The sequence below is a fragment of the Neovison vison genome, chromosome 13 (genome assembly GCF_020171115.1).
Source record: "Neovison vison isolate M4711 chromosome 13, ASM_NN_V1, whole genome shotgun sequence".
Taxonomy (NCBI): domain Eukaryota; kingdom Metazoa; phylum Chordata; class Mammalia; order Carnivora; family Mustelidae; genus Neogale; species Neogale vison.
This window is the reverse complement of record NC_058103.1, coordinates 12,447,904-12,468,716: the sequence shown is the minus strand read 5'-3', so window position 1 is coordinate 12,468,716 and position 20,813 is coordinate 12,447,904. Positions and strand designations below refer to the sequence as shown.

The 20,813-nt window shown below is 41.8% G+C and overlaps 1 protein-coding gene across 12 annotated transcripts in view; it reads right to left on the bottom strand.

Moving 5' to 3' along the window:
* SIPA1L1 (signal induced proliferation associated 1 like 1) overlaps positions 1-20,813 on the bottom strand; it is a 368,863-nt gene that overhangs the window by 268,283 nt on the left and 79,767 nt on the right. The gene's annotated exons all lie outside the window — the stretch shown is intronic.

The following is a 20,813-nucleotide window of genomic DNA, read 5'->3' as shown; positions in this document are numbered from 1 at the left end:
AGCTTGGGGTGTATTCTTTCCCTATTCTAAGAACTACAAATCAGGAGAACCTGGGAATTTTTTTAGACTTATGTCTTCCGAGGCTGCTCTGATTTCAAAACATTCTCCTATAACCCCAAGAAAAAGTACTAAATGGCACACTTCAGCATGAATTCTAATTTGATTGAGAATTTTATACTAGTCCCATTGAAGTAAAGGAAGTCATTCTTTGTGTCTACAAAGGGCTGGGAAGGGCTATAGCTCCCCACTATTTGTAAAGGCTCTGGGCAAATAACAGGAGCCCATGGGTATTACTTTCAGAAACATGAATTACCTGGCTCTGTCCATAATGAACCTGGATAAGTACACCCAGAAACTAGAGCCCCAATTCAGATATCTGAACACTCACACACACACACAATCAGAGCTCTGTGACACCACTGACATCTAACCTTCAAAATTGTCTTTTTCTGTTTTGCTTTAATGACTATAATAGGATTGCCTGGACAGGAACTGATAACCAAAGAAAAACATGTCCAAGACTGTCTGGATTTCATATGTTATTTATCTTCCGTGGGTCCAAGAGATAAAAAGTGTAACTCTAGGCTCTTCTTCTCCCTCCCACCTAGCCAGGTGCCAAGAGATGGACTCCTGAGCTCAAGGGCTGGGGGAGGGGGTCCTGGTGCAAGTTATTTTCTGTAGCCGGAGGATGAAAGTGAGCCATTCTTGGGACAGTGTGGCACCACTGCAAGGAAATGGTCCCTCTTGACCCCCTTCCTTTCTAAGACAAGGGTTGCTGCAACTCTAACTATCGATATATGTATGTACCATTTAACATTGCTCAGTTTGGTCTTAAAAACCTAAATTCTACATAGAAATTACTCTACTTAACCTGCTTAGCATAACAAGATTGTAACTGTCAAGAAAAATCACTGAGTCTTAACAGAGAGTGCCGAGGAAGGGCTTTTTCAAGTCTATCTATGGATCTCCCAACAAATATAATCATCTGAAGTATATTAAATATCGGCAACATCCTCTGCATCAATTTGACATGTGGCTTCTGTTTGAAAATCAATTTCCTCTTTACTCATTCAAAAGCCCATCAGAAGGATTACCAGGAACTACAACAAGTATAAAAAGGTAAAATTCTTTATCAATGATTAAATTTGACCAATTTTCAAAACTGATCTACTAATTAGCCTAAAAGATAATGTCCTTACAAGAAATATTAAAAACAGGGTTGCCTGGGTAGCTCAGCTGGTTAAGTTCCAACTCTTGATTCCAACTCAGGTCATGACCTCACGGGTCCTGAGATGCTCCACACTCAGGAGGGAGTCTGCTTAAAGATCCTCTCCCTCTGCCCCTCGTACCACTCATGCTCTCCCTTTCTTTCCCTGGCTCGCTCAAATAAATAAATCTTAAAAAAAAAAAAAAAAAGGTATTAAAAACAGCAGACAGTACCCAGAATACCACTAAGACCTTATGTATAATGCATCAATTACTTCCTTCACACTAGGTATTGGGCTACAAAAATTATAAAACAGAATTATGAAAGTCTAAATATTTTCAAAGACGGAATGACCACTGTGAAATTTCTTTTAGTCTAAAAATCGAATCTCGGGATTTTATTTTAAACTCAAGAGCTATAAACATAAAATTTATCTCCTGCATACTACTATAAACTGGCTCCCAGATGAATTGATGTCCCCAGGATATTCCAACACTCCCTTCAGTGTGCAACATGCAATTTATGCTATGTTATCTAGAAAAGAATGTTAGAATTCACAGAAACACAGGCTCTATTAGGATGATTGAATCTTCAAATAATCACCTCTTCCTCATATTTTGCTATCACTCTATCAGAAAATAAGTCACATTTAATATTTATACACATTTATTTCAACTTTCCATAAATGTTAACAAAATAACATTTTTTCATAATTAATTACTAGAATTATAAAAATGAATTCCAAGTTGCCAGGGAGAAAAAAATCTTATTACTGTTCCATGCTTTGGCAAACCTTGTAGTCCCATCTATACTGTGGGCTTTGAATCAAGTAGAAGGAAATCTTGGCTAGAAAGGAGATCTATCAATTTAGTAATGACCCCTTCTAAAGAGAATGCGACAGCATGCCAATAACACACGTTCTGTAGTTTTTAAATTAGCCCACAAGATTTTACATTTTTATTTCTTTAAAAAATTTTATGTATTTATTTGACAAACAGGGATCACAAGTGGGGGGGTGAGAGCAGACTCCCTGCTGAGCAGAGAGCCCTATGCGGGGCTCATCCCAGGACCATGAGCCAAGGCAGAGGCTTAACTCACTGAGCCATGAAAGCACCCCAGATTTTATATTTTTGGTTACTCCTGCTCTATTTGACTATTTTATCTTAAAAGAATTTGCAAGTGTTGGGGTGCCTGGGTAGCTCAGTGGGTTAAAGCTTCTCCCTTAGACTCAGGTCATGATCTCAGGGTCCTGGGATCGAGCCCCACATCGGGCCCTCTGCTCAGCAAGGAGACTAGTTCTCCCTCCCCTTCTGCCTGCCTCTCTGCCTAGTTATGACCCCTCTCTCTCTCTCTCTCTCTCTGTCAAATAAATAAATAAATCTTTTAAAAGGGACGCCTGGGTGTCTCAGTCAGTTAAGCAGCTGCCTTCAGCTCAGGTCATGATCCTAGGGTCCTGGGATCAAGTCCCACATCAGGCTCCTTTCTCAGGAGGGAGCCTGCTTCTCTCTCTGCCTCTGCCTGCCGCTCTGCCTGCTTGTGCTGGCTTGTGCGCGCGCTCTCGCTCTCTCTGACAAATAAATAAATAAATCTTTAAAAAAAAAATAATATAGCCCATGGGAAAAAGTCCCTCTACAAGACCCTGGATCTGAAAGGGACCCAAAATAGCCTCCATCTGTCAAACTTAGTAGCTGTATACATAAAATAAGTCACAGACATTCCACTAGTCACTAGATTTACACCAACACCATGTTTCCACGCATCTCACAGCCATGAACTCACCAAGCTGACAAGATTCTGAAAATTCATGTCATCCGAATTATAGTCCATGAAGCAACTAGGTTTCATGACCTTTCCTAAAGAGTAAACCTTCTATTTTTTTTCCTACTGAATCTTAACCTTCCTTACCCCATCTTTTAAAAATTTTAGAAACAATTTATATAGAGATATGACATAAATAAAAGTTATAAAATTCAAAGTCAATATGAAAAAGAAATTCTATCAGCCACCTTCACCTGCCCAAAACCATCAAGGGTTTCTCAGTAACTAAATGAAGAGTCCAAATTCTTTAACCAGGCACTCCAAGTTCGACACAAGTGAGTTTCACGCTGATTTTTCAACTCATTTCCCCATCCCATTCCACCTGCCATCACTCCAGGCAAACTGTGAACTACCCTCTCCTACCTGAACACCCTCGTCACTTTACTTCTTTCCAGGCCTTCGCTCATATATTCCGTCTGCATTCAGTGCCCACCGATAAAGTGCCTCTCCGTTTATTAGAAATCACACGCACCCCATTGTCCCAACTGAAGGGCCACCTCTTCCCCAAGCCTCTGTTAGTGCCCCTTCCACTGAGTTTCCATAGGGTGGGCTCTCTCCCTGGAAAGGTATGCGCTTTGGCAAAAACATCATTGAAATCTCGACTCCGGCCCCATACAGGTTGGGCTGCGAGCAGGGACTTGCCTCATTAGACTCAATGTGAACAAGACAGGTTACAGTAACGACTCTGCAAGGCTTAGCAGTTTCTGGACAACACTGCTGCCACAGGTTCGAATCTCAGTGCTGCCACAGCAGATGGAACAGGCCTCAGCCTTCTTCCTGGTTAACCAGGAGGAGCTCCAACTACTTCACAGCGGAATGACAAGTGTCAGGAAGCCACTGCGCAGCTCGGACCCCATGCCCAGGGCCCCGGCGTCCCCGGACCCTGTCCTCGGGGTTAGCGGCCCTCCTCTCTCAGGGCTCCCACCACACCCGGTGCTCCCCTCTGTCACAGTATCACACAGGAGACACCAGTCTCCTCCATCCAGGGGCACGTTTACAGCCCAAGTCTAGACGGTCTAGCACTCTGATAATAACATACACTAGAAAGAAGTATTTTGAGGTGTGAAGCACTTCATAGGTATAAAGCAAAGCACATCCATAAAAATCAGGCCACTTTGAAATTCTGACGCTAAGAAACAAAGGAAAACACCTGTTGAGATGCTGCTTATTCTTTAGATCCAATTCAAATAGCAATACTTGTGACTTATTAGACAGTGGCCACCTCCAGGAAGGCCTCTGGGGCTTCCCAAACAAGGACACTTAACTTTGGAGCCACCACCACAGTCCATCAATTCATCTCTAACACGATGCACCACACCCTCCCCTATACACTTTTTTTTTTTTAATCATCTTATTTCCCTGATCTGAAGCTCAAGGAGAACTGGCCTTCCTTCCCAGCCCCTCCCCCTACCACCGAAAGGGGAATGAAATGAATTAAAAAGGAGTGCTAAGGCTTCTAGAACTACATCATCCAAATCACGAGGTAATTTAACATTGCATGATTGCTCTGCAAGTGACTCATCACCTCTAAGACCCCGAAGTCAAGGTCTGAACAGATCTAGACAGCACTCTTAGGCCTACAGGAGGAATTCAACAAAATCTCTCAAAATCAAAAGAAAAGCTTTTCCCTGAGTAAGGTTTTCACTCATGGTGAAAGAATCAAAAACAACAGAAAACAGCGAACCAAAACAAAAATGTCAGGGAGGAAAACCCTGCCCTCTTGAACTTTATAATGTTCACTATACTTTAATATTCCTCTCTCCTCAAGTCCATTATTTTTCTTAGAAAAACAAATCAATGCTTTACATTCCATATTCATGAGTAGTGATAAAAATAAACTAGCACATACAATGGTAGAACTTTTTAAATTACTGATTAATCAAATTAATGAAAGTTGACTTATAAAATGTATTTTGAATTCCCTATTTTCCACTGTGGGCATCACTTCATTAAAACATCTGTTTTCTCTCTCTGACATTTCAGAACCAGCAAACTGGTAACAAACCCTGAAGGCGCCCCCCCACCACCACCCTTTTAGGGAGAGGTAATGGTAGTGAAGACACAGGGAAGGTCATGATTCCGGAATTAAATATTGACTTCCCATCTCCTTGTCTGTGGCACATTCCCTGACAGTGTAAAAAGAAACAGAAGCTTGAATTTCATTCTGAGCTCACTGAAGTGTGCGGAGCCAACTGTGAAAACAAAAATTCATCGTTGGGCATATTAGCGATCCTTCGTGTTGCCCGGTGTTCTGTGAAGCCTGCCTGGGAGAGGAACCCCCCAACCTCTTCTTAGGATGCCAGAGGTGAGCTTTTGGAAATGCTCTCCCCAAGCTAACATCAAGTGTGTTCATCCAATGCAAGAACAGTGAGCAGGGAAGCCAGAGGGGGTGAAACCCTGCTCTCCTAGATTTTTGTAACAATTCCAAGAACTTTCCTTCCCTCACTGCCAGCAGCACCCATCAATTCCCATAGTAACCAGCCCACGGCTTTCCAACTGGTCCAAAAGGGAGGCAGGCATGCTGCAGACAGAAGCACGTGGGAGTGTGACCCAAGCCCCGGGCACCTGTCCAGCGTGCCTTAAACACTCCCATTCCATCTCCCTGCTGCCCTTAATTCCCAGGCTACCAGATGGTTCTCTCCTTTCTTCCTTCAACACGCTGCTGAGACAATGAAGGGGCTATGTGACTAGGACTTTGCAGGAAACAATTTCCTGTTTTCTGATGCAATCCTGGTTCAGGTCTACTAGGTACCAAAGCAGTCACGTTCCCCCCACCCCACTGTGCATAAATGTTTACGGACTGAAGGTATCCTCTGGTACAGAAATAAAGATTTCAAAGCTGGTATAGACCTGAGATCAAGCATGTGGACAAAGAGGCTGCACTCCCAAAAGGAATGAAGAGGAGATAGCGCGGTCCTGAAGCGGGTGCAGACCACCCTGTCTTTGAGAACAGGATTCCTTACGCAGAACGAGCGGGAGTGAGAACAGGAGAGCCACACCCAGGGAACTGAGAGTATTTCTGTCCCCAACACACACACTGCAATCAGGAACCGTGGCTCATGATGGTGATCGGGTTTATATGGTATGAAAATCATACACAGTGATTTCCAACAAGGAAAGGGGAAATGATCAAAATTGAGGGAAGATATTAGGTGATAATCTAAGCAGTTTGGGAGGAAAGAGTCAGCTGATTCTGACATGTTTCTCTAAAGGATGACTATGTTGAAGGGTTTTTTTTTTTTTTTAACTAAAAAGGAAGGTAGAGAATCACTTTAAAAGTGCTCAGCATGGGCTATGATCCCGTTCTGCAGGATTTCATATCTTCAACAGAATGTAATGGCTGAAAGAAGAAGAGATCATGAGGATGCTGGGGGGGTTGGGGAGGGGGCTCCAGAAAGGGGCACCTGCCTCTGCCCTCGGAGTGCATGCCTCAGCGCGGGGACGCACATGCTGTCATTAGGGCGGATGCTGGGTAGTGCACCTGCGGGCCCACAGCACGTGCCTATAGGCACGCCAGCTCAATCTCAGCGGATGCTCCCAAGCCACTCTCCAGTGAGGGTCCCACGGCAGTATGCCTGAGTTTTTTAAACATTCACCTACTGGATGCAAGGCACTGTGCCAGTAACAGAATATAAAGGAATAAAAACCCAAAAACATGACTCGGCATCACCAAAAGCAGAGGGGAAATGGAAGGTGAGCTATGGAAACAATAAACTGTCCTGGGAGAGAAGGTAAGATTATGAATGACTGCCCTTTATATTATCAGTAATAAATCTCTTTAAAATTAAATATTTTCAAAAAAAAAAAACAGAAGATGAGAAACATTTGAGTCATATAAAAAAAAAATCCCAGAAGGTCAATACTTAAGCAAAAAAATCAAAATTAATATGGCAATATATCACAATCCCACTAAGATTTACAGGATATTCTTTTGGAAATTCAGTATCAAAATGTCAAGTTCATAGAGAAAAATGAATGAACAAAAATAATGAGAGTAATTATAAGAAAGGAGAATAATAAAGGAGACCAAGGCTTAATACTTGCCTAAATGTGTTATAAACTTGTAATAATTTAGAAGCATGAAACTGGTAGATGAATAGACCATCAAATCAGAAGATAAAATAAAAATTCTAAAAATACTTTAGAGAGTTTGCTATAAGATAAAATGTGACATTTAAAATCCATGCAAAAACAAAAAAATTACTCTATTATGGTTTTGGCACAACTATGCAGCCACATGGAAAAAGAATGGGATACCAACTCACCAAAAAAAACAAAAAACAAAAACAAAAAACAAACCTCAAATTGGTCAAAAAATTTATTTTTTTAAAGATTTTATTTATTTACTTGACAGAGAGACAGCAAGAGAGGGAACACAAGCAGGCAGAGGGGGAGGAAGAGGGGGAGAATCAGGCTCCCACCCAGCCACCCAGCCAGATGCATCTTGATGCCTGGGGCTTAATCCCAGGACCCTGGGGCTATGACCTGAGCCAAAGGCAGACACCTAACAACTGAGCCACCCAGGCGCCCCTGGTCAAAAAATTTAAACATTAAAAAAATAAAAGAAACAAAAATATTAAAAGAAAGTAGGAGATACTTTTCATACTTCTGGAGAGCCTAAGACCTTTCTTTCTTTTTTTTTTTTTTTTTTTTTTTAAGATTTATTTATTTATTTATTTGACAGAGAGAGAGAGAGAGAGAGAGAGAGATCACAAGTAGGCAGAGAGGCAGGCAGAGAGAAAGGAAGGGAAGCAGGCTCCCTGCTGAGCAGAGAGCCGGATGTGGGACTCAATCCTAGGACCCTGAGATCATGACCTGAGCCGAAGGCAGTGGCTTAACCCACTGAGCCACCCAGGCACCCCGAGCCTAAGACCTTTCTAAGGAGGACATGAAACCCAAATCCCATAAAGGAAAATATAACTAAATCTGATTATCCAATCATAATAAATTTATACATCATAAGTTATCATAAATGACAAAATATATACCCAGTGAAATAACTTCTCTTTTAAAGAGCTTATCTCAGATAAATGAACGAAGAATCATAAAAGTCAATTAATTCATAGAAAGAAAAACTGTTCTTGAACACATTGACAGTACCTACAACCTCATTTATAATGAGAAATGCAAAGGAAAATGACAAAAAGATTCCCTTTTTCAGCTATCAAACTGGCAAGGTTTAAAAGGTTTAATCACAGGAAGAAGGCGAAAGGCATACTTTGCTTATGGGAGCGCAAACTTGAACAAAGCCTATGAAGGGCAGTTTGGCAATACTTATCACAGCTATGAAGATACATAGTCTTTAACCCGGAAATCCCTCTATATAAACCTGTACACTCTGAAGTTCAAGGACAGCCGCAGAGGCACTGTTAATAATATTGAAAGATCAGAAACAACTTAAACTCCATCATTAAGAAACTCGATAACAAAGTACAACCATAAACTGGAATGGAACAGAATAAAACCATAGTGCGGTCTGCCACAATTTGTGTAAAAATAAACTTTAGAAAGCATATATACTAAATGCAAAATGACATTTCTAAATTGGATCCTGGGAAAGAAAAAGGGCAGTGGTAGAAAAACTCATGAAATCTGAATAAAATCTATACCGTTCAGGTTTACTGTATAACCTTTTGGATTTTACTCTATGGGCATATATTGGCTATTTAAAACATAAAGTTTAATTTTTAAAAAAACAATAATTCTATGATTAAGTTTATTATCTTCTATGATATTCATATCCTTCTACACACTGCTGAAGAGACACATCAAGGGTAGATGCATGACTTCAACACTTCCAATACTTCAGCTGTCGCCCCTAAATATCCACCTGCCTACCTCACCTACCAGATTTTATCCTTAAAGTAGGGGCCATGTCAACTCATCTCTGTACTCGAGGAATCTGGAGAATCTCTGTCACATGGTAAGGGTTCAACAAATGAGAATCAAAATTCATATGTTCTGGTCCAATGATCCAATTTTTTATTAGTAAGAAGTGATGTATTTCAAATATCCAACAATCCTTCTAGGGATTTCCTTTGGTCCTCAGTTCACAACGACACCGAAGAGAAAAGAAAAGTAAGTAATTCTCACTGAGGATTCGGCTAGGAAACAGAGAGGCAACTAGAGCTCTGTGCTGGGAGCTGTAGGAACAGAATAAAGGAGACACAGCCCTGACGGTAACTGAAGTCAACACTCGAGAAGGTGAAAGTGTGCTGCTGCCTTGCATTTTTTGAAATGTTTTATGCAAAGGCTACTAAAACACTTTTCAAGGAAAAATGACTTACTTCATAATTTAAGAAAAATTATAAACTCCAATTCAGACAAAGTTACAGTTTTCGCTGATGTCTTTTCAGGAAAAACCTTGGAGATAGCATGCTTAAGAATGTCCACAGAAAAAATTCTAGCCTCGTGCCCCATCAATACCTAATTTTCTAACTATTCAAAATGCAAAAGATAAAAACATAGCGAGTACTGAGTCACTGAATGGACAGAGAAGTACTACTGAGTTTCTCCCCCAAAGCACCAGTGGTGCTGCCTGCCCTATGCCTTCTCCACAAACTCAGCTCTGAGCCTAGGACCAGCACCATAAAGTAATACAACTTGGGCAACACTTCTGATCTCTGTGAACACCCATTTTCCATCTACAAAGCACAGAGATGGCAGTTAACGCTCCTTCCGCATCTAAGAGTCGATGATCTCTCTTTTCCTTCACATCCCGGTTGTAAACAAAGACCCTGGAGTCCTCTGATATAAACAGAAACCAACATAGGCATTTGTCCGCCTGTACCGGGGGAAGGAGCCACGCGTAACACTTCCTTCCTATTTCTGGTGTGGCCCAACACAACAAAAACAAAATAACACTGATTACAAACTGAAAGCATACATAAGTGTCTGCAAATGAATGGGGAAAGGATTTACTGAATTCAGAGTTGAAGTTAAACTGTGTATGCTGTACAGTGAAATATCCAATCAATTGTGCATTCACTCATTTAGGATTACATAGGCTTCGAACTTGGCTTTCATAGACCTTTTATGTACTAGTTAGTCTACATATAACTTCTGTGAGTTACGGGTTTTTTTAAAGATTTTATTTACTTATTTGAGAGAGAGTGAGAGCTAACAGAGGGAGAGGGAGAAGCAGACTCCCTGCTGAGTGGAAAGCCCGATCCAGGGCTGGATCCCAGGACCCTGAAATAATGACCTCTGAACTGAAGGTAGCCGATTAAGAGCTTGACTGACTGAACCACCTAAACACCCCTCTGTAAGTTATCTTTTTTTTTTTTCCCCTCACCATACCACATACCCTCTCCAATGTCCATGACCCAGCTACCCTATCCCTCCCATCCCCCTCCCCTCCAGCAACCCTCAGTTTGTTTCTTGAGATTAAGAGTCTCTTAAGGTTGGGGCACCTGGGTGGCTCAATGGGTTAAAGCCTCTGCTTTCAGCTCAGGTCATGGTCCCAGGGTCCTGGGATCGAGCCCCACATTGGGCTCTCTGCTCAGCAGGGAGCCTGCTTCCCTCTCTGCCTGCTTATGATCTCTGTCAAATACATAAAATCTTTAAAAAAAAAGAAGTCTCTTAAGGTTTATCTTCCTCTCTGGTCAGGTCTTGTTTCATTTTTTCCTCCCTTCCCCTATGATCCTCTGTCTTATTTCTCAAATTCCTCATATCACTGGGATCATATGGTAATTCTCTTTCTCTGATTGACTTATTTTGCTTAGGATAATACCCTCTAGTTCCAGCCACGTCATTGCAAATGGCAAGATTTCGTTCTTTTGATGGCTGCATAGTATTCCATTGTATGTCTATATATACCACATCTTCTCTATCCAATCATCTGTGGGTGGACATCTAGGTTCTTTCCATAGTTTGGCTATTGTGGACATTGCTGCTATAAACATTTGGGTGCACGTGCCCCTTCGGATCACTACATTTGTATATGTAGGGTACATACCCAGTACAGCGATTACTGGGTTGTAGGGTAGCTTTATTTTCAACTTTTTGAGGAAACTCCATGCTATTTCCCAGAGTGGCTGCAACAGCTTGCATTCCCAACAACAAACAGTGTAGAAGGATTCCCCTTTCTCTACATCCTCGCCAACATCTATCATTTCCTGACTTGTTAATTTTAGCTACTCTGACTGGTGTGAGGTGGTATCTCTTTGTGGTTTTGATCTGTATTCCCTGATGCCGAGTGATATTAAGCACTTTTTCACGTATCTGTCGGCCGTGTGGATATCTTCAGACATCAGACAGCAGAAATGTCTGTTCATGTCTTCTGCCCATTTCTTGATTGGATTGTTTGTTCTTTTGGTGTTGAGTTTGATAAGTTCTTTAGAGATTTTTGGATACTAGCCCTTTATCTGATATGTCATTTGCAAACATCTTCTTTGTGAATTATCTTTAAGAGCATATACTGCTACTTGGTATTTTTATTTTGTTCACCACTTTTCACGGCATGGAAAAGAAAGAACACTGGGGAAAGTTACAGGCATATAGGAATATGCAAAGATAACATGAATCATCAGTGGAGAGTTTTTATTCTAATTTATTTAACATAAGCCTCAACCTGGACCTACTGGTTTAAGGTGATCAGGAGCTAACACTGAGAGTTTACCTCTGTCAGTTGAAATTTTCCCTTTCAATACATAGAAATAACATTGTGCCACTAATAAATAATGGTTTTCTTCTAAAGTTCCTTTAGTTCCTTTTCCCTAAATAACCAGCATTTTATGGTGTAAGGTCTTCTATAAATAACATAGATATAGAGAAGAGTTTTCCAAGAAACCACTTCCAAGTTTTCCAAGAAAATCTACTTCAGTGGATGAGGATAAGAAATAACAGCCAGCTATAGGATGAGCCCACAATGCCTTCCTGAGGAAAAGAACTCCAATGTGTTTCAAAGGAGGGAAAGGTGACTGACAGGCAGGAAGGAGAAAAAGAAATTCCAGGCAAAAAAAAAAAAAGACAGGCATAAAAGTTCGCCCTGTGGTTGCTGGAGAGGCAGAGCCGCACGCTGACCTGATGCATGGCACAGGGTATGTCAGTCATAAAAGCAGCCTCTCTCCTCATCCGTTACAGAAGACGGGGCCACAGGGCTTCCCTAGCCCGGGCAGCTGGGAGCCCGCCAACTACGAGGCACACCGCGCAGGCACCTGGAACCCAGCAGGCCTGGCTGACAGATGCAAATCAAAGAGCAAGGCTCAGAATCCCCATGAGGCCTCGGTTAAAGCATTTTGGAAATTAAAAGGAATATTGTGTAATAACCATTGTGCAGAAAGAAGTCACATTTTAAGACTGACAACTTCAAAACCCAGAGTTTCTGAACATCATCAACAGATAAAACAATGATTACACTCTTTCCTTAAGAGACTGAAGGAGTGAGACGCTGTGCCTGTCTTCCTTGACATGCCAGACAACCACACAAGGGCAAGGAAAAAGGCAAGTCCCACTCTTAACCGTGAGGAGCGTTCTTTACAGGAAACCAAAGGGCATGGCGGTATGTATGCCTCTCCCTGCCTCAGCGGAGGCCCTCATTTTATCACGTGCTCCCTATGCCTGCGGTGGCCGTCATGTGGTGGGTGATGCTGAAGACACAACACATTCCTCAGCCATTACAACAGGGCTTAGCGGTCCGAGGAGGAGGCCTTCCAGACCTCGGAGACACTTAATACGATCCCCACACCTGGCTCTGCCCCAGGGCACAGATTCTATAACTAGGTGCTATTTTTACACGAGAACATGGTGGCCATTATAATAATTTACTTGTTAATCATTTAATTGCAGAATTCTCTACATATAAATAAATGCACATACAGCCCAATACATAAAACTAGTCCTTTAAAGAGAGAACTTCATGGCACCTGGTGCCTCAGTTGGTTAAGTGTCCAACTCCTGACCTCAGCTCAGGTCTTGATCTCAGAGTCGTGAGTTCAAGCCCCACATTAGGCTCCACGACCAGCACCAAAAATAATGATAATGATTAATAATAAAAATAATGAATTTCAAAGGCAAATATCAGAAGTTAATAAGGTCTACTTATTTGTAAACCACAAGTCAGCTCTTAGATTTAGCTCCTGTCCTGTCCCATTTCTCTAGATCAACTCCCTCTGCTAATGGGAGTCACTCTGGTAAAACAGTTTGGGAGTAACTGTTACAACATCCCCTGGCCTGACAGCCACGGAGAGAAACACATGCCCACGTGCACAGTGCCAAGGATGAGAATACCCTTCGCAGCCGTACTCATAACCGGGGACTATGGAAAACCTAGGAATTCAGCAACAGGAGAATGGCAGAAAAACCATGCTCTATTCCCATGATGAGCCTACATAACGACAGACAGCTGTTGAAAAGGACAAACCAGGTTTCTCATGAAGTAACACGGACCCCCAAAGCACGTATGTACCTGAATGACAAAGAGTTATTGATACTCGATACAATACCAATTATATGAAGTTTTAAAACACAAAAATACCAAGCCTTCATATTAGAAGTGAAAATATAAACCTTACATCAACAAAGGCTTTAGGTCTGGAGAGCTAGGAGGCAAACAGGAAGGGGCAGGTGTGGAGAAAATCTTACAAGCAGATTCATTTATTACTCTTATAAAAATTAATCTTAAAAACATCTCAGAAGGACTTTACAGGGTTATTAGGTGACTTTGGATTAAAGAAAAAGGGGTGGAAAAGGGGGTGCCTGGGTACCTCCGTTGGTTAAGTGCCTGACTCTTGATTTCAGCTCAGGTCATGATCTCAGAGTGTTGAGACACAGCCCCACGTTGGGCTAAGCATGGAGTCTGCTTGAGATTCTCTCCCTCTCCTCCCCTGTCCACTCTCTCTCACTCTAAAATAAATAAATGTTTAAAAATAAAAAGATTACGTTAACATCTCGACTAAATCAGGCATGCTCCCTTTTAACTACTTAAGAGTCCTTTCCCACCAGTGGCCTACGCTTTATGAAAAAGCAAACTTAACTTTTTAATAAAGGTCAGCTTATGATAACAATGATAAAGGTCCCCTTCTTGAAGTGGGCTCCTCAGAAAATCAAGGCCTGGAGGGGCACCACTGAACTCCACGGTCAACCCCGTCAGCGTCCCACCAGCCTGGCTTTCACACCACCCTCTACCCACACGGCTCGCGAAAAATGAAACGCATTCTCGAGTCTGAGAACCACATCTCCAGTGTTCTAGCCACCCATAACAGCTAAGAAAAATTAAAAAAAAGATTAAAAAATCTTTTTTAAGAAAAGAAGAGAGGAAGAAGAGAGGGAGGTAGGAAGGAACAAAGAAAGGAGGAAGGACGGAAGGAAGAGGGGAAGGAGGGAAGAGAAGGAAGGGAGAGAGGGAGGAAGGAGGGAGGGAAGAAGCAATTTTTTGCTGAAATACCTATCATTAATTTAAAATATACTTTAAATATAACCAAATGCATCTTTCTCATTTTTAGTAACTATAATGCCAAAATTTAACAGAAAATAAATTGTAGAAAAGTAAATAACAGGAAAACATCCTCCTTATAGCACTAAATACAAAAAGAGCTTCTAGAACAGCAAGCACAGGATCCCAATTTTGCTTTTAAACATGTACATGGTCACAAAGAAGAACAAAAATGAAAGAAAACTATTAAGATGTTAGCAGTCCTGAAAAACAAATGACCTAGTTTCTTCTACAGTAAATTACATGAAGAGAGAGGGGGAAGGGAAAATGTTACAGATTAAGAAAGACTTAAAAGAGACAAATGCAATGTGTTATCCTGCTTGGATCCTGAGTCTAACAAATTATTTATAAAATCACAATTACGAGACAATGGAAGATATTGGACAGGAAATGTGGATTATAGGACTGGCTAGTAAGTCATATGAAAAAGTAATTGTTGGTTTTGTTAAGGGTAATGATATTATGACTTTGTAAAAGTCACTATCTGTTAAAAAAATTTACTGAAATATTTACAGGTAAAATGATATAATATCTAGGTCATGTTTTAAAATAAACAAACCAAAAAACCCACAAAAGCAAGAATAAGATCAATGTAACAAAAACAGCAAAATGTAATTGTTAGAGCTAAATGATGGGTACCGGGGGGATCACTGTGCTCTTCTCTCCACTTTTGTGTATGCTTAAAATTTTTCACAAATAAAAGCAAAAATGCTAAAAGGGATAAGTACCTCTGATTAGTGGGGACTGAGTGACCTGCTTTGAACTGGGTGATTTTTATTTTGATCTGTGTACCTTTTAGGAACATCCAGATTTTATACAATAAATATGATACTTTGGTTACCTGAAGAAATAAATGTTGCCCTTTTAGTGGATGGTTGGGTAGGTAGACAATGGACAGATGCATGGATGGATCTTTCATTGTCCAGTTCCAATGATTCCGTTTTCATAGATTTAATTATCCCTCTACAGACACCTCGATGCATTTTACTTTTATTTCCACAAAAGGTATTCGGTCGTTTGTTACGGCAATTTTTAATTGTGTCTTATCTCCTCCTCTAGAAAAACAACTTGATTACAAGAGGCATTTGGTTTTTTGTTTTTTTTTTTTCCATCCTGGTCAACATCAACCAGGTGTTAAATAGTTGTTTACTTAATTAACTTCTCCACTAATAAATCCAGAGGGGAGACAAGTGGCTACAGAAGTCGCATATCTTGTTTCTTGTAACTACAAGGGCTTTAAGGCTAAGACATACCCAGAGGTGGGGCACCTGGGTGGCTCAGTGGGTTAAAGCCTCTGCCTTCATTCAGCTTAGGTCATGATCCCAAGATCCTGAGATCGAGCCCCGCATTGGGCTCTCTGCTTAGTGGGGAGCCTGCTTCCTCCTCTCTTTCCCTCTGCCTGCCTCTCTGCCTGCTTGTGATCTCTCTCCGTGTCAAATAAATAAATAAAATCTTTAAAAAAAAAAAAAAGACATACCTAGAGGTCCCTATATAAAGATCAATACCCAGCAAATGTTATCTCATCAATTTCTCAAACCATTTGCTTTCCAGCTGACTGGGGGGGGGGGGGGGAACATCAGCCAATAGCAGAAAAAGCCTAGCTACTGAATTAAATTACAGACGTGTAAAAAAAAAAAAAAAAAAAAATCACTCTCGGTGGGAGGGGAAGGGAATCAAAGTTCATTAGGTCTTCAGCAACCATTTCACCACCTGACCTACTGAAGACGCATCCAAAGTAGTAGTGCGTCGGCGCATTTTTATTAAGGATACCATCACGGCGAGAACGCAGAGCCAGCCATGTGCTGGGACGAACAGTGGTTCAGGAAGCATCCCTAGCTCTGAAGAGGCTGGCGCCATGGAGAAAGGCCACGTGTCCACACCCCTCTCACGTCTTCATCATCCACTCGCTGGGGGGCCTGGCATGTTTGCTGCGGGGAGGGGCAGTAGCTTTTTTCAAGCCTAGGGCATTCATCTCTATAATCTCTTGCTTAAAAATCGTTTACAAAAAGATACAATTAAGGCATCCTTCCGGATGCAGAAAAGCCCCCAAAACAGGACATACTGCACTTCCCTAAAAGGAGGACTTCACCCACCATGGCCTTAAGTTCGCAAACACGGTTTTGATGAAAGCCCCTCAAATACTTGTGATGATATTTACAACTTCCTTTTATATACAAAATAAGCTTAGGTACTGACAAACATTAAAATAAAGGCTAAGCTGCAAGATAAAACCCCCACCACGAAGTTTCCCAAACCCTTTGGGAAAGGTATATTGGGAAGAACTGGCGGACGCAGGCTCCCCACAAATTTCATGTCTAGTTCCACAGTGCGAGCAGATCCCAGAAGCCGCGTCTTCAGAAGCCCTTCACCGACCCGACCTCTGAAGGCAGGTCGTGGCCGAGGTCTGCACCATTCCCACTCTGACCTCCACAGCCACTCAGTGCTCACGCTCTCGCTTCGCTCTTTTCTGATTTTTTACTTTAGATACTTGCTCAAATCCACTCCTATTAGCAAATTTTAAATTTGTTAGACAGTCAACAAGAAAACAAATAGTTTAAGAAATGGACTAGGCAACACAGTATCCACTCCAAAAAAAAAATCATATCCCTACAAACTCAGGGCCCAACATAAGGACCGGGTACTAAAAAATATGGCACTCTTCAAAGACAACTTAGTTCAACTCCTATTAGCATTTGTTCTATTTGTCACCAGAACGAATTTCAAAAAGGCAACTCTTTATTTGATGTGGACAGCTGTGCTCTTAGGTTCTGAAGAATGTAAGGGTAACACTTCAGTGAGAATAAGTTGTTCCTACCCCAGAGAGAAGGAGCATGATATTATCAGTAAATGTGATGGGGTCGTACCACAGTTCTATAGGCTGGTAAAAATGTTTCCTAGGCCAAAGGATTTCACATGATTTTCTTTTTCTTTTTTTTAAGATTTTATTTATTTATTTATCGGACAGAGAGAGAGATCACAAGTAGGCAGAGGGGCAGGCGGTGGGGGCGCAGTGGGCGGGAAGCAAGTTCCCCACTGAGCAGGCAACAGGGAGCCTCGCAGAGAGAACTGGCAAAGGACAGGAGCTGCGGCCAGGAAGGAGGGCTCCAGAGGAGGCCGCAGGCAGGGCCAGGCCCCCTGGACAGCATCAGGGGTTAGGATCTCCTCCTGAAGGCAGGAACAGACCAGACTGGGTTTTGGAGTATGTCTGAGAGCTGAGGGGGAGAGGGCAGCGCAGAGCAAGGGCTCCCAGGCAATCGGGGACCTCAGATTCTAAAGCAGCCTGGGCGCGGGCCCTAGGGGACCCCGTCATTCCTACCTGAAGCCTCCCGCTGCTGCGTTAGAGAAGGACCACGGACTGCCTGCCTTACCAGCAGAGGCCTAGGAGCTGGTTTGAATGACAACTTCCAGGTCCAAGTCAGACCTCTGGATGCAGAAACTCTGGGGTGGTCCTGGAATCTGTACTTCCCAGGACCCTGAGATCATGACCTAAGCCGAAGGCAGAGGCTTAACCCACTGAGCTACCCAGGCGCCCCAATTTCCTTTTTCAAGAACAAAGAAGGCGGCTCTGTATAATAAGTAAGCACAGTGAGATAACTCTGAAGGGACCACAGGCATGCTAAACTCCATTCCCATTAGTCATGGCCAAAGAGGAAAGGAAAACTCTGCAATCATTCCTTTGCTACTATAAAATTTTAATATTTTCCTATTATATTGTAGTCAGCATTTGGTTAATAAATTTCATCTAGTATTTATTCTAAAAAGTTGTCTTCCTTTTGTACTTTCGGTGCTACAGGGAAACTTCAAGGTAGGCTGACCCAAAGACTGCCACAAGTGTGCCCGACGGAAGCATCTGAGTTCTTCTCTTCTTAGAGTTCGTATATTCAAAGACCTTTATTAATTAATCTGTTGTCTGTCGCTGGACTACCTTTAACGAGAAAACTGCTGGCTTCGGTTATAAGGAAGGCACAGTTTGTTAGGATGGTGGGCAGGAAAAGGAGAGCCGGTGTGTCAGGGGACAGGCAGGGCAGCCAGGGAGGAGGTTCTGTTTTTCAACCGACTTCTGACTCTGACTCAGTCATTCTACCAACTGGAGGGCCAATGAAACACGTTAATGGTTATTAGGTTATAACACCAAGAGAAGTGTAGGAGAATGCACCAATATGCATTTTTTTCCTTTTTTTTTTTTTTTACACTTACTAAAGGTTTGGGATTTCCATGAAACAGTAAGCAGCACATCTTTCTGAAGCACATCATATCTGCAAACTATTAGTCTATGCAAATGTGACCGTTTTTATTTATTTATCTTTTTATTTTATTTTCAAGAAAAGAAAGAAGTGCGGAGCTTTTTAAAATTTTCTCAGCTACTCTCCCACTAAAAGCAGAAGCCTGGGAGGCAATAACTAAAACGAAATAAGAGAAAAATTTAAACAGCATCCCACTTACCTATGAGCACATAACTGTCTATACAAGAATGGGAAAATTCAAAGCAAAAATACAATACTTGAGAAAATTATTCAAATGTTTCAATATGTAAAAGCAAATAATTTAGTCAGAGATTAACATCAATTAATAGCACTCTATGTTTCTCGCTGGGGATTTAGAGAGACTAGAGTCATACAATTCTTTTTAAGGGAAGAAAAAGAAGTATACTTTCTCAACTCAACTTTGTATTCTAGAACATTCTTACTCAAAAAATAGATAAATAAAAATGTTAAGAATGATGGATTTAATAAGATCCACATAGGACTGTCTAGAAAATAAAAGGTTTTGTGAGTTTATCTGGTTTGGTTTTCTGGAGTTTTGTTTTCCTCTGATGAAAGGAATCGATTCAGAGTTCCCTGAAGGTAAGTGTACATTTAGGAGGCCAAGAAAGAGTCATGCCACTAACAGGTCTGGTAAACTGCTCAGTGACGCCTCCCTCGTCTGTCTGAGCAGACCCGAGCCAGTAGGAATGCGAAAGAGAAGAACCTCCCAGCTGACCTGACAGAGAGCACCCTAGCACCATCAGATAGTACTGCCATTAAAAGAAGTGTTTTAAGTGCCCCAGGGTTCGGATTGTGAAGCTGAACAAAACTCAAAAAACAAGGGGTAGCTGCTACAAGACAAGAGCCAAACAAGCTTGGCCTTACAGTAACCCTAGAACTTAAGGCTTCTGCTAACAACTGTCATACTCAAGTTCAGTCAGGAGCTGATCCTTACTTAAGAGTGTTTAAAATACCACAGGACACACAGGGGCGGCATAGAAGGTGTGTGTCTCTATTGTATACAGGCACTCTAGAGGGGAAAAAAGTGAATCTTGAAAAACAACTTCCAAGCTGAGGTGAAGACCTCAGAGGAGAGGGCACTCCCACCAGGCACAATTTCTCTTCCTTCAGAAAGGACAGGAGCTACGGTCATGGGACGTGCCTGCAGGATGCCTGTTGTTGTGCCACTAAGCAATTCTTGATGCTTCCAAATATGCTACACTCTCAAACACGGTTTTTCCATTGTGTTGCTAATAAAAGACTTGGGCTTTTCAAGTGGCTACAAATTACCGAGACCTAAAAATCCTCCTGGACTTCACTTTATTAAAGAACAATACTGGGTTTGATCAAATAAATGCTACCAGGGAAGTGTCCTAATGCACTTTAAAAACATGGTCAGAGATAATAATTCCTCGATTCCTCTTACGGAAATTCAAGGAAGGTCAAAGACAGCCAGCCACTTTGAAAGCACTGCTCCAATTACCCAGTGAGCTTTGGAAAAAGAAGCCCTCAGCTCTGCACAAAGGTTTACTATGGGGAGATACTCAGATAACCTTGACCGTCCTTTGGAGGCTGCAGTGGTCTGGAAGAGTCAACTCCTTAGGCAGTTTGCTTCTGTTTCTGACAAAGCAGCACGTAAGAAAAACCCCCAGATTTTCACTGCAGCAAAACCGAAGAAACCCACACATCCCCAAACCATTTGTTTTATCTGAATTTAAGAGTTTAACATATTCTGGGCACCCGGGTGGCTCAGTGGGTTAAGCCTCTGCCTTCAGCACACGTCGGGCTCTCTGCTCAGCAGGGAGCCTGATTCCCCTTCTCTCTCTGCCTGCCTCTCTGCCTACTGTGATCTCTGCCTGTCAAATAAATAAATAAAATCTTAAAAAAAAAAAAAAAAGAATTTAACATATTCTAACACTTGAAGCTTGTGGAAATATCTCTCTCAATCTGAATGAAGTTGTTATTTTTCTCAATAGGAGTATACCCTTTCATAGCTGATGAAAATGTCTGAGAAGTGTCCACTGAAACACTAGAGCAGACCTAAGGTGGGCCTGGGGTTCCTACCTGGGGGTAGTAACCAAGGGGAACCACTCTGAGACCATGATAATAC